This window comes from Bos mutus, chromosome 4 (genome assembly GCF_027580195.1).
Source record: "Bos mutus isolate GX-2022 chromosome 4, NWIPB_WYAK_1.1, whole genome shotgun sequence".
Lineage (NCBI taxonomy): Eukaryota > Metazoa > Chordata > Mammalia > Artiodactyla > Bovidae > Bos > Bos mutus.
In genome coordinates this window covers 64,583,276-64,610,081 of record NC_091620.1, presented here as the reverse complement: position 1 = coordinate 64,610,081, position 26,806 = coordinate 64,583,276, and the positions used below count along the sequence as shown (strand labels likewise).

General features: G+C 37.9%; 1 long non-coding RNA gene across 2 annotated transcripts in view; it reads right to left on the bottom strand.

Moving 5' to 3' along the window:
- Window positions 1-795: 795 nt before the first annotated feature.
- LOC138987627 (uncharacterized) overlaps window positions 796-26,806 on the bottom strand; it is an 84,660-nt gene continuing 58,649 nt past the window's right edge. Inside the window, exons 4-6 of one of the 2 annotated variants that reach the window (XR_011464013.1) lie at window positions 2,844-2,964; window positions 2,468-2,564; window positions 796-1,056 (exon numbers count right to left, since the gene is read on the bottom strand). This is a non-coding gene — a long non-coding RNA (uncharacterized lncRNA). The remainder of the gene's footprint in view (window positions 1,057-2,467; window positions 2,565-2,843; window positions 2,965-26,806) is intronic. The other variant, XR_011464012.1, reaches the window with a different exon arrangement.

Sequence of the window (26,806 nt, the reverse complement as noted above, 5' to 3'; positions counted from 1 at the left end):
TCCTAATGACTACCATTAGCCACTGCTATCACAGGAAGGGGCTTCCCTTGTGGCTCAGCTGGTAAAGCATCTGCCTGCAATGTGGGGGACCTGGGTTTGATCCCTGGGTTGGAAAGATCCCCTGGCAATGGGAACGACTACCCACTCTAGCATTCTGGCCTGGAGAATTCCATGTACTGTATAGTCCATGGGGTCGCAAAGAGTTGGACAGGACTGAGCAACTTTCACTTTCATCGTAGGAAGGGCTAAAGGAAGGTGCTGCCCTTAGATGGTCAGAAGATGCTCTTCACGTAGTACCATCTTCTTGAGGATGCTATAAATACAACACTAGGGAGACTTCAATACACCCAGGTTTGTTTTCCTCCTTTCTGTTCTAGCGAACAACACATAGCAATGAGGGAATACTAGAAATCATATGACTTTTCTGGTGGCAATTTTATTATGAAATTCAAAGACTATCTGAAGGGTTATTTGAAACAAAAGAGACTGAATCATAACTCAACCTTCAGCTTTTTAAAGTGGATGAGTTTGAAGAAATTTAAACACAAAGTGAAACATGAAATATCCTATCCTGTAATGTCCAGATTATGTTTTATTTACTCATTGACTTTATCTGTTTCTTTACCTAACAGATGGGGCAGGAAAGAGATGTGTTAAAGGGTGAGTAAAGTGGTAGTCATACCATGTTCTGGTTGTATATTGCAGCATAGAAAACTACTTCAAACATTTAATGGCAAAAACAGCGGCTTAGTATTATCTTTCATGGTTCTGTATGTTGACTGAACTCACCCGGGTGGTTTTCACTGATGTCTCCTGGGTTTCAGTCTGTTGGATGCTGAACTCAGCTGGAGTCTGAAGGCTGGACTGGGCTGGATATTCAGACGACTCACGCATAAGCTGGCGCTGCTGGGGCGGACCCTGTCAGCTCAGAGCTCAGCGAGGACTCAGTGGGGGTTGTTCACAGAAATGCCGACGGACACGTGGCCCCTCCGCATGACTCGGTTTTCACAACGTGGTGGCTGAGTTCTGAGACGGAATGTCCTTGGCGTGAGCATTCTAAAAGGTCGAGAATGGAAGCTGCCAGTACTTTCTAGATCTGGGCTCAGACTCCCCAGAATGTAACTTTTGCCTCATTATACTGGTCAAAGCGGTCACAGTGTCCACCAAGTTTCAAGAGTATAGAAGATAACTTTATTCCTTGATGGTGGACTGTCCAAGGCGCATTCGAAGCAAGCAAGGGACCATCTTGGGAAACAATCTATCACACCACAGCTCTATTTTTAAGTTTTTATTTCTGTTAATAATTTGTCCAGTGGAATGTCCCAGAGTTATTGAAGAGTTCGCTATAAATGGTGAAATACTATATGTCATTAAGACAGTATGTAAATTGTGATGTGATGAGTTGCCTTCATGTTATGAAATCAGAAACAGTAACTTCAGAGTTTTATCTTGAGATTAGTTTTGATAAGTGAAACTCCAACAGATGTTTTGTTTATTTAATGGAATTATTTAGAAATTATTTTGCCTTTTCAAAAACATTATTAATAAAAATTATGCTTATTACCAGCCTTTAAATATTCGGTACAATATTTAGCACATTATGATGGCTGCATTGCTTTTTTTTAATGTGGGAAGGGGAAAGTATGGAATGTTTGATGGAAAATTCAATTTACTACAAATATATTATTTTCAAAGATGAAATAGTGACTTAACTAGTTCATTCTTATATCTTTAGAATCATAAACAGTGAAGTTATGGAATGGCCTCAAACATACATTTTTTGGGGTGAAACTTAATATGCATATACGTATATTATCAGAGGTATGTCTTCTTGGTATGTAAGAACAAATTTGTTGGATTTATTAGACCAATACTTGCTCCATGTAGTCAACTGACTAGTGCTCTGGTATTTGATAATTGATGGGAAGCTACAAAATTCCCACATAACTTTATGTTGTGATAAGGCTGGAGTATGAAATGTATAATTGTTCAATGGGCATTCATACTTGCTACATTTTTTCTGTTAAAAAAATAGTGTAAATAAACTGTATGCTCTCTTTTTCCCACACCATATCTATCTTGTTAATCCCTCTGACAAGCTGAGGACATTTTTGTCAGTATATGAAGAGATGGAAATAGCATCTTTGGCTATAAATGTGTCAAAATGACTGTGGTTTTAAAAATGGCAGTTTATGGGACAAGGGGTTATTCTCTAAAGTAGTATTTAGAATAATCTGGGAATTGGGAGTAGATAGGTCAAGAAGTCTTTTGATATATTGCAAAAAGATTGTCATTTAAAAAAAAACAAGTTGATTTGTAAGGTCTGGAAAGTCACTGTGGGAACTGGAGGGCTCAATCATAAAAACAACAAAATGGGAAATACTTTGGCTTTCACGTTATCATATTTCATTTCTTCCTCCAGCATAAACAGATTTCAAACTTTAATGAAGCACTTTTGTTATCATACCTTGCATCGGGTACCCCTTCATGGGACACCTTTGGGAATACCTAAAAGTGAGATGCCATACAGGTGCACAAATTCAAAGGTTTGAATTTGCTCCATCCTGTTTTCAGAAGAGAAGAGACAGAAGCAAACTTACTGGTAACATATGACATTTGAATATCTACTACAAAAATTAATCCCATTAAAATCTTTGATAAAAAATTAATGAACTGGCAGAGATGAACATTCCCTAATTAATTTAAAGTGGTCCTTGCTGCTGGAGGATTGGTGTATAAACTCGAACCCAAAACAAAATTTAAAGTGGGCTAAATTAGTTTGAAGAAGTATTTACCTTTTTAAATTTCTAAATTTGTGAGAAAGTATCAAGGTAAATTCTTACCTCTTTCAAGAGTGCAGAGAGAGATAGTCCATGATACATGAAGCAAAATTCTGGAACTGAAATGATTTCTTCTGGCTAAATCTTAGTCACGTGCATCAGTAGACAGTTTTTCCCTTTGGGTCTGTGAGAAAAGTATGAGGCTTTTATGTATGTGCATCTATAGAGAAAATGTCAAGACTCATTTAAAAAGCAACTTCATGCATTCATTTGTTCATTCATTCGTTAATTTATTCATCTATGTATTTCTGAGCAGTTATTAATGGTAAGCCGTTTTCTAGGTGATTGAATACACCACTGAACAAAACAAACATTCCTGCCCTCATGGAGTTTATATTCTAGCAGGAACTGGAGGTAAGTGTTAATAACTCATTCTTTCAAAATGGTAGGTTGGAAAAGAAAAACATGGCTTATGCAGATTAAGGTAAAGATATTTGCAGTAAAAACAAGAAAGAAAGTCTCTAACCAAATATTCAGTTGTGTACTGAAAACTAAAAATGCCTCATTCATCTGATGTTCTCCTACTATTCTCCATTTCTCAGTGATGTTTGCTTCTGTAAATTTTATACAGCTTTGTAAATATGAACCATTTTTCCTTGACTCTAAGAGGTCACCAACTGTAAGAGGCTCTTTTCAAATAATAATATTTTAGCAAAAGTATATCAATAAAAAACACTGCCAATAGTGACCAGACACTACCACTGATTACAAGACACATTTCAGGGGAAAAATGAGCTTCTTAAGTTTTAACAAATGCTGTATATGTAACTTGAGTACCCTCATGGTCTAACTTTATTTTGTGTAGTATAAGGAAGTCGAATCCCCTTGTTTTGAAGAAACTCCAAACTCTTTCTCCATATTGCATTGTTAAGTACCTCAAGCCATCTTGACCTCCCTGCTATTAGTAATAATGTATTTAAAGCTTCCTGGCTACTTCCTGACACAAGTAATGACTTTTCAACTATCTTTATAGGCTGGCAGCTGGGACCTACTAACTTTCTCCAGAAAGCTTTCTTTAATCTCCTTGGTTTTCTAAGTCTCAGTGCCCCAGCTCTTGGTATGTTGTAATAAAAGCTATAACAAACCTAGGCAGCATATTAAAAAGCAGAGACATTACTTTGCCAATAATGGTCTGTATAGTCAAAGCTATGGTTTTTCTGGTAGTCATGTTTGGATGTGAGGCTTGGAAAATAAAGAAAGCTGAGTGCCAAAGAATTGACGCTTTTGAGCTGTGGTGTTGGAAAAAGACTCTTGAGTGTCCCTTGGACTGCAAGGAGATCCAACCAGTCCATCCTAAAGGAAATCAGTCCTGAATATTCATTGGAAGGACTGATGCTGAAGCTGAAACTCCAATACTTTGGCCACCTGATGTGAAGACCTGACTCATTGGAAAAGACCCTGATGTTGAGAAAGATTGAAGGCAGGAGGAGAAGGGGACGACAGAGGATGAGATGGTTGGATGGTATATCACTGATTTGATGGACATGAACTTGAGCAAGCTCTGGGAGTTGGTGATGGTCAGGGAAGCTTGGTGTGCTGCAGTCCATGGGGTCACAAAGAGTTGGACATGACTGAGCAACAGAACTGAACTGAATATCATTTAAGACCCTTCCTTGACTCAAAGTTAACATATTGGGCCCTAGGAAAAGTCCAAACAAAGCTTTTACTACATGAATTTTTCAAATTTCTATATACAAGAGATTGTTTATTAAAAACACATAGAATCAGGTTATATATTCTGTTCTAATGCACACACATGTGTATATGTATATGTGTGTATATGTGAATGTTTGTATATTTTGTGTAATTAAATATTATAGGCAACTACATTATTCATTTTACTGGATTGTATAGTGTTCTACCATATGAATATATAAATATATATAATTAATAAATATTTATGTTGCTTCCATTTGTTATTGTTACAATATTGCTATAATGAATATCTTTTATACACACTTTTGTAAAGATGTATATGTGTGTGTTCTTTGAATACTGATGTGAGTATTGGGCTTCCCAGATGGCTCTAGTGCAAAGAACTTGACTGCCAATGCAGGAGACATAAGAAACACAGTTTTGATCCCTGGGTCTAGAAGATTCCCTCGAGGAAGGCACAGCAACTCACGCCAGTATTCTTGCCCAAAGAATCCGATGGATAGAGGAGCCTGGCAGGCTACAGTCCATGGGGTCATAAAGAGTTGGACACGACTGAAGCAACTTAGCAAGCACACATGTGAGTATTAGTGTTACATAAATAACTGAATGTATTTGTTAAATAAATTTCTAGAGGAAGATCTAGTGAATTAATTAATATTGGTATTTGAAATTTTGATGTGAAGTGAAAGTCGGCTCAGTCATGTCCGACTCTTTGCGATCTCATGGACTATACAATAGTAGCCGTTTCCTTCTCCAGGGGATCTTCCCAACCCAGGAATCGAACCCAGGTTTCCTGCATTGCAGGCAGATTTTTTACCAACTGAGCTATCAGGGAAGCCCAGTGATGAAAGTGAAAGTGGAAGTCGCTCAGTTGTGTCCAACTCTTTGCGACCCCATGGACTATACAGTCCATGGAGTTCTCCAGGCCAGAATACTGGAGTGGGTAGCTTTTTTTCTTCTCCAGCAGATCTTCCCAACCCAGGAATCAAATCAGGATCTCCTGCATTGCAGATGGCTTCTTCATCAACTGAACTATCATGGAAGCCCCAATTTACTGATTTTTGCTATATGGCCTGGATTTCCAGCTTCATGATAACAAGTTTCCCTGCACATTTAGAGTTGTGTAAAGAGCCTCCTAGTGGACAGACACTAACGTGTACTGAGCAAAGATATCAGTGGAGAGTGCTCTGTGAATGTGGATGGCCAAGCCTGTTTTACTCTGATTAGGTGAAGCTGAAATGTACTATCAGATGACTTTGCAGCAAGAAGGGGCAAGCAGCCTGATCCATGTGACATGAAGCTGCTTAGTCATGTACGACTCTTCACCATCCCATGGACTGTAGCTTCCAGGCCTGAGTACCGGGGTGGGTTGCCATTTCCTTCTCCAGCGGATCATCCCGACCCAGAGATCGAGCCCAGTTTTCCCGCATTGCAGGCAGATGCTTTACCCTCTGAGCCACCAGGAAGAAATTTTGATATTTCGGGCTAAATTGTTTCCCATATAACCTTGATAGAAATTATAAAGTCCTAGGATAGAAATCATAGAGGAAACAAAGCCTCCTGCTTTGAAATATTTGTCATGGACACTGTATAACATGAAGAAAATATTTAAATATGCTTTATTGGAGTAGTAGTATATTGATCAAAAATCATAGTGAATAGAATAATTTTGGCTTAGTGGCTTGGGACATCAAAAAATTTTATTAGAATAGTTTCCTATATGTCTATGTCTTAAGACAAAAGAGATGTTACTGTCATTGCAAGTATTTGATAGATGCTGATAAAATCTAAATGGTAATTTGAGGCATGACCATAACAATCATGAATAAAGATTTAGAAGCCAATTTTTAGCCTTATTCCCATTTATTGAACCTGTTTTTATTGTATTTGCTGTGACTGTATGTACTTACATGAAACTTATTATTAATTCTGTTTTTTTCCCCTATTTTCAAGTAACTCTCTAAACATGCAGATAATGGCAGAAAATCAGCTTGACACAGATCTCTGTGCTTTTGCAGTGCAGCAGACTCATCAAGCTGACTGCTGAATTATCTCATGATAAGATAATTTTCCTTCAAGTCTTAATACCACAGAGGTCACGTGCTCTGATGATATTCACGAGGGAACTGTCACTTTCAGGCTCCTAAGATCAGTCACTCTCCTATCTATATTTGGCTTATGGATTCAGCAAAGTGTGATAGCAGTTATTAGCTGCTCTCAGAAAATCCTCTTGCAAGATAGATTTATTTCCTGATTAATGATGGAAATGATCCAGTATTAATTTCAGTTTTTGATATCAACAATTTTATGTTAACATCATTCTTTCTATGTTCACCTTTCAAATTACTATGATCATTCTAATGATTAAAAAGCTATTATTCGATTTAGATTCACTCTGTAATTATCAATCGTAGTATTTCTGACATTTCTTACTAAATTTGGGTTCATGAGGTTGTACTCCAACCAACAAAAGCTTTTTCTCTAGAAGCTTTTTTTTTTAAATATGCATATTCAGTTAAATTTAAAGCATAGAAAAACAGGGAAGTAGTATTAGTCATACATTCTATCCTGAGTATGGTTTTTTGATAGTTTGGTGAATTTTTTTTATTGATTTTTATTCTTGAAATTAGGATACCTTCTGCAATCTTTTATTTGTAGTGATAGTTTTCTCAACATTTATCTTATAGGAACACCAAATCGCTTTTTCCATTATTCTATTTTTAAAGTTTTATTCTTAGATTGTTTGACCTTTATATTCTGTGTTATTCACTATGATTAATGAGAGAGCTTTTAATTGCAGCATAAGAAAACTACTCTCAACACCCCAAAGAATATAATAATTACCTTAATACTTCTCCCTTTGGGGCATATTCTTATGAAGTATATCAGTGAAGGCCACAAACAATTTAAAACCTAGAAAGTATTATACAAAACTTTTATATTCCCTTTTGTTTAATGAATTCTCTAAGTGTGAATGACAAATATTTGTGAATTTTTTTCAAGTACATACATATCTTCACCCACTGGATTTCATGTGGCTTATATCTATTGCCAGTGCTTTTTTTTTTTTTGAATACTACAGTATCTTCTCTAATAAAATATCTCTTCTTTATTCGTTATTTTGTTAGGGTGGATTCAAATTAAATATATGTGCCTCTTTTATTCCAAAAATCTGAAGACTGCAGATAGTAAGATTACTTCTTATTGCTATCCATTGGTCATTTACACTTACCAGTATTTAAATGGGCTTTCCTGATAGCTCAGTTGGTAAAGAATCCACCTGCAATGCAGGAGAGCCTGGTTCAATTCCTGGTCAGGAAGATCTGCTGGAGAAGGGATAGGCTGCCCACTCTAGTATTCTTGGGCTTTTAATATTGAGTTATTTCTTTTGAATTTTATTCTGCTTTTAATGCATGAAGTGTATTTTGAATTTTGAATTTTATTCTGCTTCTAATGCATGAAGCATATTTTGAATTTTATTCTGCTTTTAATGCATGAAGTGTATCATCTACAGTGAATCTTCACTATGGAAACATCTGGGTAAACTTTAATAGTTACTCTTCTTTACATATTGGACAATCATTGAATTGAGATCTTGAAGGTTAATTGAGTTCCTTTGACACCAGTCTGAGTCCTGTGATTAGATGTCCTTAAAGAAGCGAGAAATGAGATCAAGAATTGCAATGGTGTTGAAATTTAGAAGCAGAAAATATATTTTGGAAAGTTTATTCCTAATGATATTCTGCACAGCAACAAATGAGTGTGACATTAACAGTTATTCTTCGTTTTACTCAATGGGATCAGATTCACTGGTTGGTAACCCCTGAAATTGTCTCTGAATATTACTACCATGAGAAATCATTTTTTTAAGATGAAAACTTGTCTTCATGACAGATCAAAATTTTATGTAAAAAAACTGTTATATTAAAGAGAAATTTCCATTCAAGAGACGTAAAGCCCCAACTTACATTCTGCTTTCTTTGGATATACTTTTAATTTCTATATAGATTTAGAAAGAAAGTGAAAATAATAATTAAGATCACACTATAGAGGATAATTTAGGAAAAGTACTTATTTAGTAAAGATACAATTTAATAGTCAGAGTTCTCTTTAGAGTTGATTGATTTCTAAAGTTCAGATCCCGAAGACATTATCCATCCTCTTAGATTATACTCAGTTTATTGACCGAAAAGAATGGAATTTCAAATGATTGCAAAAGGTACATAAATTTTAATAGATAACAAGCTACTTAGTGTTAGAGGCAACTCTGGGAATTAGTTTCCAGGTTCGCAGTCAAGTATTCTATTGCAAAATGCTACTTAGACTCCTTCTAACCCATCCCTCTCAAAAATCATCTAAGCTTATTTAAAACAGTCCCCAGAATATTGCTTTAATTGTGTTTTGTAGCCATTATCATCTGTTAGAAAATAAATTAACATTAAATTCCTCATGATGCAACCTATGCTCCATTTGTTCTTTTTAAAAAGCTTTAGAAATACTGACAATAGCATAAACATGAAAAAGTGAAAGTGTTAGTCGTTCAGTCATGTCTGACTCTTTGCAACCCCATAAACTATAGCCCACCAGGCTGTTCATGGCATTCTCCAGGCAAGAATACTGGAATGGATAGCCATTCCCTTCTCCAAGGGTTCTTCCTGACCCAGGGATCGAACCTGGGTGCATTGCAGACAGATTCTTTACTATTTCAGCCACTAGGGAAGCCCAAGCATAAACATAAATATCTTCTTTGCTTCCTTTAATCTAAGTGATATTCTAGTTTATGATACTAAACTTGCTTCACATTGCTTTTACTTTGCAAGATCTTGAAATCAATACAGAAATGTTATTTAATGATTTTCAGTATAATTTATGTCACTCTTTACTTTTTCTGCCTTTGTAAAATATATGTAATATAGGTCATAACAGCCCTGTCTATAATTCTTTTTTTTTTAATTTTATTTTATTTAACTTTACAATATTGTATTGGTTTTGCCATATATCAAAATGAATCTGCCACAGGTATACATGTGTTCCCCATCCTGAACCCTCCTCCCTCCTCCCTCCCAATACCATCCCTCTGGGTCGTCCCAGTGCACCAGCCCCAAGCATCCAGTATCGTGCATTGAACCTGGACTGGCGACTCGTTTCATACATGATATTATACATATTTCAATGCCATTCTCCCAAATCATCCCACCCTCTCCCTCTCCCACAGAGTCCAAAAGATTGTTCTGTACATCAGTGTCTCTTTTGCTGTCTTGTACACAGGGTTATTGTTACCATCTTTCTAAATTCCATATATATGCGTTAGTATACTGTATTGGTGTTTTTCTTTCTGGCTTACTTCATTCTTATAATAGGCTCCAATTTCATCCACCTCATTAAAACTGATTCAAATGTATTCTTTTAAATGGCTGAGTAATACTCCATTGTGTATATGTACCATGGCTTTCTTATCCATTCATCTGCTGATGGACATCTAGGTTGCTTCCATGTCCTGGCTATTATAAACAGTGCTGCGATGAACATTGGGGTACACGTGTCTCTTTCCCTTCTGGTTTCCTCAGTGTGTATGCCCAGCAGTGGGATTGCTGGATCATAAGGCAGTTCTATTTCCAGTTTTTTAAGGAATCTCCACACTGTTCTCCATAGTGGCTGTACTAGTTTGCATTCCCACCAACAGTGTAAGAGGGTTCCCTTTTCTCCACACCCTCTCCAGCATTTATTGCTTGTAGACTTTTGGATCGCAGCCATTCTGACTGGTGTGAAATGGTACCTCATAGTGGTTTTGATTTGCATTTCTCTGATAATGAGTGATGTTGAGCATCTTTTCATGTGTTTGTTAGCCATCTGTATGTCTTCTTTGGAGAAATGTCTATTTGGTTCTTTGGCCCATTTTTTGATTGGGTCATTTATTTTTCTGGAATTGAGCTGTAGGAGTTGCTTGTATATTTTTGAGATTAGTCGTTTGTCTGTTGCTTCATTTGCTATTATTTTCTCCCATTCTGAAGGCTATCTTTTCACCTTGCTTATAGTTTCCTTTGTTGTGCAGAAGCTTTTAAGTTTAATTAGGTCCCATTTGTTTATTTTTTCTTTTATTTCCAATATTCTGGGAGGTGGGTCATACAGGATCCTGCTGTGATATATGTCGGAGAGTGTTTTGCCTATGTTCTCCTCTAGGAGTTTTATAGTTTCTGGTCTTACGTTTAGATCTTTAACAAATGATATGTTATATATAATGTTTTATTTAATCTCTATTCTCTGGTTGACAGATTTTCCTTTTAATTCTTCCATCTTCTATTGACAGCAATATGTCATAGATTTTTATCCATTTCAAATAAACCAGTTCTTCCCACCAAAATTTTCACTTTCTCCTGGCTTCATGCTTTTTTAAGAATGATATTTCTAGAAAACATTCCATCTACTTCATATATTCCTGGTACAAAACAGTAGGTTAGTAAATTGTTTTTGAGAGAAATAAGAAAAAGAGGAAGGGACTGTTATTTAGTGTTACTGTATCAGACACCACTATGCTTTATTATCACCTTGTTACCAACTAGGCAGATTCCCAGGTAAAATAATTTGTACATGACAACAGTTAATAAGCAGCAGGTTCAAGATTTTAACTCCAGTCTTTCTGACTCTAAAGCTACTTTCTACTTCATCCATGTCTTTGTAGAAGTATATAATCTGCTAATCTTTTGCAGTGATTTCTTAATATTAAAATAAGTAAAAGAGATAGAGATGGTAGTACTTATGAATGGTGATTCTATTTCTACACCAAATCTTGCATATAAACTGATTCTATTTCTACACCAAATCTTGCATATAAACTATTTTTATCATAGATAGATAGATAGTGAAGTCGTTCAGTCGTGTCCGACTCTTTGCGACCCCAGGAACAGTAGCCAACCAGGCTCCTCCGTCCATGGGATTTTCCAGGCAAGAATACTGGAGTGGGTTGCCATTTCTTTCTCCAGGGCATCTTCCTGACCCAGGGATTGAACCCGGGTCTCCCGCACTGTAGGCAGACGCTTTACCGTCTGAGCCACCAGGGAAGTCATACCTCCCACTATTTTTCTATTTCAGGCATTTGTTACATCCCATTAGATTTCCATAATAACCACTTCCTTTCTCTCTGGTTCACTTCTACACCTAAGTAAAGTTCTCAAAGCATATCTTTTATCTTGTCATTCTTCTGCTTTAAAGCATTTCAAGGTTTCTAATTATCTACAAGATAAACTTCAGTTTATGTTCTTAATCCATGTGGTCTCACTGTGCTTAATCACACACCTACACTGAACTATTTACATCTTTTGGTCTAATCATCACTTTTCCAAATTCATACTTAGATTTTTCCTCTCACTCCACCTGGGATAATCCCTTGTTTTGCCATCATTTATAGAAATATTTCTCAGTTGAAAGTAAAATGCTGCCTATTCAATAAATAGTGCTCAGGATCCCACCTGAAAGTGGTCTCTCTTGCGTCTCTTTTCACAGCACTTTGTAGCTCTGTGATAGCTGAAGTTATTAAGGATGCTTAGACTGCAAGAAAAAGAATTTGACGTGACAACTTTTTTTCATATATTTGAAGGGCCCTCAGCAAAAGGAGTACATCAAGGCTGTATATTGTCACCCTGTTTATTTAACTTATATGCAGAGTACATCATGAGAAATGCTGGACTGGAAGAAACACAAGCTGGAATCAAGATTGCCGGGAGAAATATCAGTAACCTCAGATATGCAGATGACACCACCCTTAAGGCAGAAAGTGAAGAGGAACTCAAAAGCCTCTTGATGAAAGTGAAAGTGGAGAGTGAAAAAGTTGGCTTAAAGCTCAACATTCAGAAAACGAAGATCATGGCATCTGGTCCCACCACTTCATCGGAAATAGATGGGAAAACAGTGGGAACAGTGTCAGACTTTATTTTTCTGGGCTCCAAAATCACTAGAGATGGTGACTGCAGCCATGAAACTAAAAGACACTTACTCCTTGGAAGGAAAGTTATGACCAACCTAGATAGCATATTCAAAAGCAGAGACATTACTTTGCCAACAAAGGTTCATCTAGTCAAGGCTTTTTGCGACCCCAGGAACAGTAGCCAAGACTAGACAAGGTTTTTCCTGTGATCATGTATGGATGTGAGAGTTGGACTGTGAAGAAGGCTGAGCGCCAAAGAATTGATGCTTTTGAACTGTGGTGTTGGAGAAGACTCTTGAGAGTCCCTTGGACTGCAAGGAGATCCAACCAGGCCATTCTGAAGGAGATCAGCCCTGGGATTTCTTTGGAAGGAATGCTGTTAAAGCTGAAGCTCCAGTACTTTGGCCACCTCATGCAAAGAGTTGACTTATTGGAAAAGACTCTGATGCTGGGAGGGAATGGGGGCAGGAGGAGAAGGGGACGACAGAGGATGAGATGGCTGGATGGCATCACTGACTCAATGGACGCGAGTCTGAGTGAACTCCAGGAGTTGGTGATGGACAGGGAGGCCTGGCGTGCTGCGATTCATGGGGTCGCAAAGAGTCGGACATGGCTGAGTGACTGATCTCTCTCTCTCTCTCTCAGATGGAAGAAGGGTAGGCTCACTCATGGTGGTCCTTAAAGGAAGAACAAGGACCAGTGTGAATATATTATGATGGAATAAGTTGCAGCAACTTTAGTATCTGCTTCAAGAAATATTGAATTCTTTCTTCAAAGAAAGTATTTCAGTAAAATCTGGATGTTCCCTGATTGTGGATATTACAGGATTAATCACCATTATTTATCTTATAGTAGTTTGCATTCATGATATTTTCCTTACAAGACCTGAGCTCTTTGAGAAGAAGAACTTTTGTTTATAGCTGTGTCTCTCATCATGTTTATTGGTTTGGCTTTGTTACACCAAGAAAATATAAACACATGCCTTTAGTACCACATGGTATAAATATAAAATCATTTTATTAAGAGAAAAACCTTAAAGGAAATAAATAGCAAAGTGTACCATCATCTAAATTCTCATAGTCCCAAATAGAAGTGGGCTTAGTTTCCCTTGGGTCCAGGCACCATGCAAAGTGCTCAGCTGAAGGGACATCAGGGGTAGGATACATCCTGTGTGTGTGTGTGTGTGTGCGCACGCGCACATGTGCACACTCAGTCATGTCCGACTCTTTGCAACCCCATGGATTGTAGTCCACCAGGCTCCTCTGTTCATGGGATATCCCAGACAAAAATACTGGAGGAGTTGCCATTTCCTACTCCAGGGGATCCTCCCAACCCAGGGATTGAAACTGCATCTCTTGCATTTCCTGAACTGGCAGGTGAATTCCTTAGCACTGCACCATCTCAAAAGCCCATAGGATGCATCTAGACGAGCTGTTTTCCTGCTGGCCTTGTTAGAAAGGAGGAGTTTCTGGATCTCAGACTCTAATATTAATCTATTTTTCTCTTGAGCTAAGACTTACTGAGCTAATTTCTCACTAAATTATCCAGATTGAGGAAATGAGTCACCCAGATCTGTTTCTTCTTATGCTTGCAATGCCTTTGCATAAAAACAATTACTCCTTAAAAGCAGTACTAAAAGAGAAAGAAGGTAAATAGATCTCTATCATGTTATATACTTATTTAGCACAGGAAAAGAGAGTAGGAAATGGAAATAAATCTTTGGACTTTTGTATCCAGTTAGAAATTAATAAATAATGTGTCCAGTAAGGAAGGTGTCAATTCATCAATTGGAAGAAGCAGAAACCAGCAACTCTGGCTGACTGTGGGAAAGGTTACGTACTGCAAGAAGGGCACTGAAGGAGGAGCTGGATGACTGGGGGCCTGGGCTTGTGAGGTTTAGAAACCAAGGCAGGAGCAGAAGAATAGAAACAGGAGAGCTAGGAAAGCTCTGAGGGTAAGAACTGGTTGATACTGATAATGCTACCTCAGGGATGGAACTTGAAAACATGCTGCTAAGTGAACGAATCCATGCACAAAAAGCCGCACATTATATAATTTAATTTATATGAAATACCCATCATACTTAACTCCACAAAGACATAAAGCAAATCAGTGGTTGCCTAGGCTAAGGAGAAGGGAGAATGGGCCATGAAGTGAGTGCTTAATAGGCTTAGGGTTTCCTTTTAGTAAGATGAATGTGTCTTGGAACAAGATTAAAGGTGACAGTTGTACAACATTGTGAATGTGCTAAATGCCAATGAGTTGTACACTTGAAAACACTCAATGATTAATTTTAGGTTGATCTTATAAAATTTTATCTCAGTTAACAGAAACAAACAGACTGGTTGGGACTACTCTGGGAGAAATGGAATTTCAATTGTTTCTTCTATTTTTGCTTCACTTACCCCAAATTACAACTTTTCATTTTGGCCAAATTTAGGCTATATGCCATCCTTCTTATTGAATACAGGTAATGAAAGAAAGTGGAGAAGGCAATGGCACCCCACTCCAGTACTCTTGCCTGGAAAATCCCATGATGGAGGAGCCTGGTATGCGGTAGTCCATGGGGTCGCTAAGAGTCAGACATGACTGAGCGACTTCACTTTCACTTTTCACTTTCATGCGTTGGAGAAGGAAATGACCACCCACTCCAGTGTTCTTGCCTGGAGAACCCCAGGGATGGGGGAGCCTGGTGGGCTGCTGTCTATGGGATCGCACAGAGTCGGACACGACTGAAGCGACTTAGCAGCGGCAATGAAAGAAAGAATCCTCCTCTAAAGCTTCTGAGCCAGAGTTATACCCTAAAATTTCATGGACCTGCAAGATTACAGAGACAATGGGGAATTTGTCATTTCCTCAAAGTAATAACATGCTGTTAGGAAGTGATGGTGGGTATGGGTCATACACAAACATGCCTAAAACATTCTTATTATTGGCAAAAAATCAGTAATCAGGGATAAAATAATTTTTGTAAGGAAAACTGGTAAAGATGTTTTTAAAAAGGAAACAAGTGTCCTTACACATATTTATTACTGCTTTAAGAATTTAGCCTTTTCTTAAAATATATATATAGCTACATTGTATGCAAACGATTGCTCGTAATACAAAAATAGCTAAGGTGGCACAGTGATAAAGAATCCACCTGCCAATGCAGGAGATACAAGGGACGCCGGTTTGATCTCTGGGTCAGAAAAATCCCCTGGAATAGGAAATGGCAACCCACTCCAGTGTTCTTGCCTGGAAAATTCCAAGGACTGATAAACCCGGCAAGCTACAGTTGATGGGGTGGCGAAGAGTTGGACATGATTGAGTGATTGAGCATGGACACATGCATTTCCTTTGAATAGTTCCTAGAATGCATATGTGCAGAATTCAGAGGATAAATAGAGCTGACAAACAGCCCCTTTGATGTCCACTGGGATGTAATACATATTTTTCAAACATTGTGGGAAAAGAGAAATCACAATTAGTTCTCCTTTTTTCATTAATCATAGTTCTCATTCTCAAGAGTCATTGTGGGATTATATTTGGTTAAAACTTAGTAATTTAGATGAATCTCCTTGAGATGTTTCAATAGGTCTGAGGTAGGATTACTGAGGAAAAATACAGTAATAAACAGACACTTGGCTCTTGGGGGGGGAGGAGCCAAGATGGCGGAGGAGTAGGACGGGGAGAACACTTTCTCCCCTACAAATTCATCAAAAGAGCATTTAAACATCAAGTAAATTCCACAAAACAACTTCTGAATGCCGGCAGAGGACATCAGGCACCCAGAAAAGCAACCCAACTCTTCGAAAGGAGGTAGGAAAAAATATTAAAAACAAAAAAAAAGAGACAAAAGAGGGAGGGACGGAGTTCCGTCCCGGGAAGGGAATCTTAAAAAGAGAGAAGTTTCCAAACACCAGGAAACCTTCTCACTGCCGAATCTGTGCCGAGCTTTGGAAGCACAGAGGGCAACATAACAGGGAGAAAAAATAAATAAACAATTAAAACTCACAGATTGCGAGCCCTACGGTAACTCCCCCAGCGGAGAAGCAGCGCAGACGCCTGCATCCGCCATTAGCAAGCCGGGACTGGGCAGGGAGGCGCGGCGTGGGCTGCATCGCTGAGAGTAAGAATCTGGCCTGAATACCCTGAGCGCTATCTGAGCGAAATAATTTGGGCTAGCAAACCAGACTGTGGGATATCTACCACGCGAAAAGCCAGCCCTAACCTAAGACCACCAGGCCAGCTTGACGGAACAAAGGACTGAACAGAGATAGCCGGCTGCAGATCTTCCCCCTCCGGTGACAGGCAGCCAGAGCCGGAAGGGGGCAATCGCAGCCCCAGAGAGACATTATCTATAAAACTGTAAGCAGGCTTCTTTGCTAACTAAAACTTCTTGGGGGTCTGGACGGTCAACATCTGCCTGAGAAGGTGCGCTGGTTTTACACCCAGATAACCGAGTGGTGGGGAGGCGATAAGTCGCAGCATTGGCGCTCGCCAAACACCTCATCACCTGAGCTGCTCGGACCTGGGAAGAGCACAAAACGCAGGCCCAACTGAGTCTGCGCCTCTGAGGACTACCTGAGTGCCTGAACCTGAGCGGCTTGGACCTGGGAGGTGCATGCAGCCCAGGGCCAGCCTTGGATTGTTCCCGCGGAACAACCTAGAGTCCGAGCAGTGTGGACAGGAGGCTACACGCACCGTGTGAGCGGGCAGACCCAGGGTGGCTGAGGCACTGCGAGCCCACGCCAGTGTTATTTGTTTGCAGCATCCCTCCCTCCCCTCCCCACAGCGACGGAACAAGTAAGCCTAAAAAAAAAAAAAAAAAAAAAAAAGTGTCCTCCACCGTGCCCTTTGTGTCAGGGCGGAAACCAGATACTGAAGAGACTAGCAAACAGAAGAAGATATAACAGAGGGAAACACCTTGGAAGCTACAGGCAATAGATCAAAACCCTGTGGTTACTATGGACTACATAGGAAGGGACCTATAGATCTTGAGAAATATAAATCTGACCAAGGAACTAGCCAAAAATGAACTGAACCCACAACACCCACAAAAAAAAAAAAACAAAAAGTCCTAGATATATTTTTATTATTTTTACAATCATTCTTTCTTTTTTTTTTAATTAAAAAAAAAAAAATTTTAAGTCCTCTATTGTTCCTTTAATTTTCACTTTTATAACCTATTACTTTGCAAAAAAAAAAAAAAGACCCTATTTTTTTTCTTCTTCAGCAAACTTCATATATATATATATATTTTATAATTTTTTGACCTTTTTTTTTTTTTTGCTTGTTTGTTTGTTTTGTTTTTTGTTTTTTTCTTCTTTTCTTTAACATTGTATTTTTGAAATTCCAAACTCTACTCTAGATTTTTAATTTTCGCTTTTTGGTATATGTTATCAATTTTGTACCTACAGTTTTTTTTATATAATTTCTGTGACTTTTTTTTTTTTTCTTCTCTGTTTCTTTCTCTTCTTCTTTTATATAACATTGTATATCTGAAATTCCAAACTTTACTCTAGATTTTTAATTTATGCTTTTTTGGTATTTGATATCAATTTTGTATCTGTATTTTCTTTATAATTTTTGTGACATTGTTCGTATTTGTTTGTTTTCTCTCTTTATTTTTCTTCTTCTTTTTTTTTTTAACATTGTATTTTTGAAATTCCAAACTCTACTCTAGATTTTTAATTTTTGCTTTCTGGTATTAGTTATCAATTTTGTACCTGTACTTTCTTTATAATTTTCACGACCTTGTTTGTTTTTGTTTGTTCATTTTTTCTCTCTTTCTTTTCCTTCTTCTTTTCTTTAACATCGTATTTTTGAAATTCCAAACTCTACTCTAGATTTTTAATTTTTGCTTTTATGTATTTGATACCAATTTTGTACCTTTAAGGACCCAATCTTCAGGACCCATTTTTCACTAGGGAGTGAGATTACTGGCTTGACTGCTCTCTCTCCCTTTGGACTCTCCTTTTTCTCCACCACGTCGCCTGTGTCTCCTCCCTAACCCCTCTCTACTCTACCCAACTCTGTGAACTTCTGTGTGTTCCAGACGGTGGAGAACACTTAGGGAACGGATTACTGGCTGGATCTGTCTCCCTCCTTTTCATTCCCCCCTTTTATCCTTCTGGCCACCTCTGTTACCTTCCTCCTTCTTCTCTTCTCTGTATAACCCCGTGAACATCTCTGAGTGGTCCAGTTGTGGAGTGCACATAAGGAAGTGACTACTGGCTAGCCCACTCTCTCCACTATTGATTCACCTCATCTCATTGGGTCACCTCTAACTCCCTCCTCCCTCTTCTCTTCTCCATGTAACCCTGTGAACCTCTCTGAGTGACCCTCACTGTAGAGAAACTTTTCATCTTTAATGTAGATGTTTTATCAATGGTGCTGTATAGAAGGAGAAGTTTTGAAACTACTGTAAAAATAAAACCAATAACCGGAAGCAGGAGACTTAAGTCCAAACCCTGACTCCAGGGAACTCCTGACTCCAAGGAACATTAATTGACAGGAGCTCATCAAATGCCTCCATACCGACACTGAAACCAAGCACCACACAAGGGCCAACAAGTTCCAGGGCAAGACATACCAAGCAAATTCTCCAGCAACAAAGGAACACAGCCCTGAGCTTCAAGATACAGGCTGCCCAAAGTCACCCCAAAACTATAGACATCTCATAACTCATTACTGGACATTTCATTGCACTCCAGAGAGAAGAAATACAGCTCCACCCACCAGAACACCGACACAAGCTTCCCTAACCAGGAAACCTTGACAAGCCACCTGTACAAACCCACACACAGTGAGGAAATGCCACAATAAAGAGAACTCCACAAACTGCCAGAATACAGAAAGGACACCCCAAACTCAGCAATTTAAACAAGATGAAGAGACAGAGGAATACTCAGCAGATAAAGGAACAGGATAAATGCCCACCAAACCAAACAAAAGAGGAAGAGATAGGGAATCTACCTGATAAAGAATTCCGAATAATGATAGTGTAATTGATCCAAAATCTTGAAACTAAAATGGAATCACAGATAAATAGCCTGGAGACAGGGATTGAGAAGATGCAAGAAAGGTTTAACAAGGACCTAGAAGAAATAAAAAGAGTCAATATATAATGAATAATGCAATAAGTGAAATTAAAAACACTCTGGAGGCAACAAATAGTAGAATAACAGAGGCAGAAGACAGGATTAGTGAATTAGAAGATAGAATGGTAGAAATAAATGAATCAGAGAGGATAAAAGAAAAACGAATTAAAAGAAATGAGGACAATCTCAGAGACATCCAGGACAATATTAAACGCTACAACATTGAATCATAGGGGTTCCAGAAGAAGAAGACAAAAAGAAAGACCATGAGAAAATACTTGAGGAGATAATAGTGGAAAACTTCCCTAAAATGGGGAAGGAAATAATCACCCAAGTACAAGAAACCCAGAGAGTCCCAAACAGGATAAACCCAAGGAGAAACATCCCAAGACACATATTAATCAAATTAACAAAGATCAAACACAAAGAACAAATATTAAAAGCAGCAAGGGAAAAACAACAAATAACACACAGGGAATTCCCATAAGGATAACAGCTGATCTTTCAATAGAAACTCTTCAAGCCAGGAGGGAATGGCAAGACATACTTAAAATGATGAAAGAAAATAACCTACAGCCCAGATTATTGTACCCAGCAAGGATCTCATTCAAGTATGAAGGAGAAATCAAAAGCTTTTCAGTCAAGCAAAAGCTGAGAGAATTCTGCACCACCAAACCAGCTCTCCAACAAATACTAAAGGATATTCTCTAGACAGGAAACACAAAAACAGTGTATAAACTTGAACCCAAAACAATAAAGTAAATGGCAACGGGATCATACTTATCAGTAATTACCTTAAACGTAAATGGGTTGAATGCCCCAAACAAAAAGACAAAGACTGGCTGAATGGATACAAAAACAAGACCCTACATATGTTGTCTACAAGAGACCCACCTCAAAACAGGGGACACATACAGACTGAAAGTGAAGGGCTGGAAAAGATTTTCCATGCAAATAGGGACCAAAAGAAAGCAGGAGTAGCAATACTCATATCAGATAAAATAGACTTTAAAACAAAGGCTGTGAAAAGAGACAAAGAAGGTCACTACATAATGATCAAAGGATCAATCCAAGAAGAAGATATAACAATTATAAATATATATGCACCCAACATGGGAGCACCACAGTACGTAAGACAAATGCTAACAAGTATGAAAGGAGAAATTAACAATAACACAATAATAGTGGGAGACTTTAATACCCCACTTACACCTATGGATAGATCAACTAAACAGAAAATTAACAAGGAAACACAAACTTTAAATGATACAATAGACCAGTTAGACCTAATTGATATCTATAGGATGTTTCATCCCAAAACAAGGAATTTCACCTTTTTCTCAAGTACACATGGAACCTTCTCCAGGATAGATCACATCCTGGGCCATAAAGCTAGCCTTGGTAAATTCAAAAAAATAGAAATCATTCCAAGCATTTTTTCTGACGACAATGCAGTAAGATTAGATCTCAATTGCAGGAGAAAAACTATTAAAAATTCCAACATATGGAGGCTGAACAACACACTGCTGAATAACCAACAAATCACAGAAGAAATCAAAAAAGAAATCAAAATTTGCATAGAAACGAATGAAAATGAAAACACAACAACCCAAAACCTGTGGGACACTGTAAAAGCAGTCCTAAGGGGAAAGTTCATAGCAATACAGGCATACCTCAAGAAACAAGAAAAAAAGTCAAATAAATAACCTAATTCTACACCTAAAGCAACTAGAAAAGGAAGAAATGAAGAACCCCAGGGTTAGTAGAAGGAAAGAAATCTTAAAAATTAGAGCAGAAATAAATGCAAAAGAAACAAAAGAGACCATAGCAAAAATCAACAAAACCAAAAAGCTGGTTCTTTGAAAGGATAAATAAAATTGACAAACCATTAGCCAGACTCATCAAGAAACAAAGGGAGAAAAATCAAATCAACAAAATTAGAAATGAAAATGGAGAGATCACAACAGACAACACAGAAATACAAAGGATCATAAGAGACTACTATCAACAATTATATGCCAATAAAATGGACAACGTGGAAGAAATGGACAAATTCTTAGAAAAGTACAACTTTCCAAAACTGGACCAGGAAGAAATAGAAAATCTTAACAGACCCATCACAAGCATGGAAATTGAAACTGTAATCAAAAATCTTCCAGCAAACAAAAGCCCCGGTCCAGACGGCTTCACAGCTGAATTCTACCAAAAATTTAGAGAAGAGCTAACACCTATCCTGCTCAAACTCTTCCAGAAAATTGCAGAGGAAGTTAAACTTCCAAACTCATTCTATGAGGCCACCATCACCCTAATACCAAAACCTGACAAAGATGCCACAAAAAAAGAAAACTACAGGCCAATATCACTGATGAACATAGATGCAAAAATCCTTAACAAAATTCTAGCAATCAGAATCCAACAACACATTAAAAGATCATACACCATGACCAAGTGGGCTTTATCCCAGGGATGCAAGGATTCTTCAATATCCACAAATCAATCAATGTAATACACCACATTAACAAATTGAAAAATAAAACCATATGATTATCTCAATAGATGCAGAGAAAGCCTTTGACAAAATTCAACATCCATTTATGATAAAAACTCTCCAGAAAGCAGGAATAGAAGGAACATACCTCAACATAATAAAAGCTATATATGACAAACCCACAGCAAACATTATCCTCAATGGTGAAAAATTGAAAGCATTTCCTCTAAAGTCAGGAACAAGACAAGGTGCCCACTTTCACCATTACTATTCAACATAGTTTTGGAAGTTTTGGCCACAGCAATCAGAGCAGAAAAAGAAATAAAAGGAATCCAAATTGGAAAAGAAGAAGTAAAACTCTCACTATTTGCAGATGACATGATCCTCTACATAGAAAACCCTAAAGATTCCACCAGAAAATTACTAGAAATAATCAATGACTATAGTAAAGTTGCAGGATATAAAATCAACACACAGAAATCCCTTGCATTCCTATACACTAATAATGAGAAAACAGAAAGAGAAATTAAGGAAACAATTCCATTCACCATTGCAATGGAAAGAATAAAATACTTAGGAATATATCTACCTAAAGAAACTAAAGACCTATATATAGAAAACTATAAAACACTGGTGAAAGAAATCAAAGAGGACACTAATAGATGGAGAAAATATACCATGTTCATGGATTGGAAGAATCAATATAGTGAAAATGAGTATACTACCCAAAGCAATTTATAGATTCAACGCAATCCCTATCAAGCTACCAACAGTATTCTTCACAGAGCTAGAACAAATAATTTCACAATTTGTATGGAAATACAAAAAACCTCGAATAGCCAAAGCGATCTTGAGAAAGAAGAATGGAACTGGAGGAATCAAACTGCCTGACTTCAGGCTCTACTACAAAGCCACAGTTATCAAGACAGTATGGTACTGGCACAAAGACAGAAATATTGATCAATGGAACAAAATAGAAAGCCCAGAGATAAATCCACGCACATATGGACACCTTATCTTTGACAAAGGAGGCAAGAATATACAATGGATTAAAGACAATCTCTTTAACAAGTGGTGCTGGGAAATCTGGTCAACCACTTGTAAAAGAATGAAACTGGACCACTTTCTAACACCATACACAAAAATAAACTCAAAATGGATTAAAGATCTAAACATAAGACCAGAAACTATAAAACTCCTAGAGGAGAACATAGGCAAAACACTCTCCGACATACATCACAGCAGGATCCTCTATGACCCACCTCCCAGAATATTGGAAATAAAAGCAAAAATAAACAAATGGGACCTAATTAACCTTAAAAGCTTCTGCACATCAAAGGAAACTATTAGCAAGGTGAAAAGACAGCCTTCAGAATGGGAGAAAATAATAGCAAATGAAGCAACCGACAAACAACTAATCTCAAAAATATACAAGCAACTCCTCCAGCTCAACTCCAGAAAAATAAATGACCCAATCAAAAAATGGGCCAAAGAACTAAATAGACATTTCTCCAAAGAAGACATACAGATGGCTAACAAACACATGAAAAGATGCTCAACATCACTCATTATCAGAGAAATGCAAATCAAAACCACTATGAGGTACCATTTCACACCAGTCAGAATGGCTGCGATCCAAAAGTCTACAAGCAATAAATGCTGGAGAGGGTGTGGAGAAAAGGGAACCCTCTTACACTGTTGGTGGGAATGCAAACTAGTACAGCCACTATGGAGAACAGTGTGGAGATTCCTTAAAAAACTGGAAATAGAACTGCCTTATGATCCAGCAATCCCACTGCTGGGCATACACACTGAGGAAACCAGAAGCGAAAGAGACATGTGTACCCCAATGTTCATCGCAGCACTGTTTATAATAGCCAAGACATGGAAGCAACCTAGATGTCCATCAGCAGATGAATGGATAAGAAAGCCATGGTACATATACACAATGGAGTATTACTCAGCCATTAAAAAGAATACATTTGAATCAGTTCTAATGAGGTGGATGAAACTGGAGCCTATTATACAGAGTGAAGTAAGCCAGAAGGAAAAACATAAATACAGTATACTAACGCATATATATGGAATTTAGAAAGATGGTAACAATAACCCAGTGTACGAGACAGCAAAAGAGACACTGATGTATAGAACAGTGTTTTGCACTCTGTGGGAGAGGGAGAGGGTGGGATGATTTGGGAGAATGGCAATGAAACATGTAAAATATCATGTAGGAAACGAGTTGCCAGTCCAGGCTCGATGCACGATGCTGGATGCTTGGGGCTGGTGCACTGGGACGGCCCAGAGGGATGGTATGGGGAGGAAGAGGGAGGAGGGTTCGGGATGGGGAACACATGTATACCTGTGGTGGATTCATTTTGATATTTGGCAAAACTAATACAATTATGTAAAGTTTAAAAATAAAATAAAATTAGAAAAAAAAAAAAAAAACAACAACAGACACTTGATTTTTAGAACCCAAAGAGTATAAAGAATTCAGCTGCAGTCCATGTCTGTTTCTACTCTTGTATCCAATCTGAACAATGTGCAATGATGCTTTCTCTGTGTGGTGACTAAGAAAGTTGCACCAGATGAAACCCTTAAATGTGTACAAAACTGAGTATAATCAGACCAACATAACTGTTTTATGTATCAAGAAAAAAAAAGCTTGGTTAGTCAAGTGTCTTCTTTGTGACAGTATTTATTGCAACAGAAATTTACCTGAAACACAGACAACTGGTATTGTACCCTTTATAAACTATAATAATATATCAGACAAGTATTCATCCAAATAGGGACTTTACAATACAATTCTATCTGACACACAGGTTGGAAAATGCAGACTTGGATATAGTTACAACAAGAGCAGAAAGACCACTGGATGTGGATTCCAAAGACCTGGGTTTGAGAGCTGAATGCTACAATCTTTGCAAACTAGGGCAGGTCACCTGAATTCTCTGCAACTTAGACTTCTGCCTCACAGTGATGTTGTACAGAATATTATATGTACAACATATCATTTGTTATGATATACTTTCTGTTTGTTTTTTTATGGAATTTTCCTCAAGACACAACTCTATTTTCTCAAAACACTGCTCATGATTTTCACATTGTTCAAGGTAAAATGAGGAAATACAGAAGTCAGTTAGTGCTACAAGTTACCCGTTCTAACAACAACTTTATTCTGCAAATACTGTCCTTCCACTGGCAAAATCACACATTTGCTTCTGTCGTGGGGACGTTCATCCAAGAACTAGTCAGTTTTGACTGTGGCTGCTCCTTATTGCCGACCCTCATCTCTTACTATCTCCTAAACTTAACGCTTCACTTACAATAAGGCTATTTAACACTGGTTCTTAGTTCTAGCCTACTTATCTTCAGTAACACAATTCCTGACAATAAAAGGAAAAAGAAAGCTAGCATGAAATATGGTAGGTTGCAAGGTACAACACTAGGTCAACGGGTTTGGAACTTGTAATAGTAAATACCAGATGGACAGGGGTTGACCTTCACTTATTCTATGTCAGTCAGGGAAATGAGTTGGGGATTGACAGGTGAGTGGTATAGAGAGGGGGAGAATAGTAAAGGAGATGAGAGACTGGGTCAAACTTGAGGAAGGGAAGGATAAACAGAAGTTGTATCCAAGCACAACAGGATATACTTAGATTCTATTTTAGATTATGTCAGATAACACTTTTACCCCTGTAGCTACTGGAAACTGACATTTAATTAGAGAATGACAAGCAAGAAATAGCCAGGTGACATGGAACCACTTAAGAATAAAGCCATCATTATTTCTCTTGCAGTTTGTACTTGCAAAAGTTTTGCATCTTCCTTTACTAAACTTTCACAATATTACTGTGATAAAGATGGTCAAAACCTAACTATTCATTCTCCACTGTGGACTAAACAAAAGGAAATTTGCTTAAATTGTAGTCAAGTAAAATCATCTTGGCTAAAAAGTCCATATCTGTGCTAGAATATATTTTTAAATGAATTTCCCATTTAGTAAACAGTTATTGAATTTACCAGGCTTCTCTCGTTGTAGAGAATCTTGCTGCAATGCAGGAGACCCAAGTTCAATCCTTGGGTCAGGAAGATATTCTGGAGAAGGGAATGGCTACTCACTCCAGTGTTCTTGCCTGTAAAATCCCACAAACAGAGAAGCCTGGTGGGCTATAGTACATGGGATCGCAAAAGTCCTGCACAACTGAGACTAACTTTCACTTTTCATTGAATTTAGTAATTTTTACTTTTTGCAACACATAAGTTTTAAGCCAGGATGATTGCATTGGAAGACCCAAAGTTGAACATAGACACAGGAGGCACAGGTAGCTTTCTACACTGTATGATTAAAAATCACTCGCCCCAAAAAGAATACATTTGAATCAGTTCTAATGAGGTGGATGAAATTGGAGCCTATTATACAGAGTGAAGTAAGCCAGAAGGAAAAACATAAATACAGTATACTAACGCATATATATGGAATTTAGAAAGATGGTAACGATAACCCTGTATACGAGACAGCAAAAGAGACACTGATGTATAGAACAGTCTTATGGACTCTGTGGGAGAGGGTGGGAAGATTTGGAAGAATGGCATTGAAACATATGAAATGTCATGTATGAAACGAGATGCCAGTCCAGGTTCAGTGCACGATGCTGGATGCTTGGGGCTGGTGCGCTGGGAAGGCCCAGGGGGATGGTATGGGGAGGGGGGAGGGAGGAGGGTTCAGGATGGGGAGCATGTGTGTAAAAAAAAAAAAAAAAAAAAAATCACTCGCCCTTAACTTTTTTCCCAAAAGACTATCACATTTCCT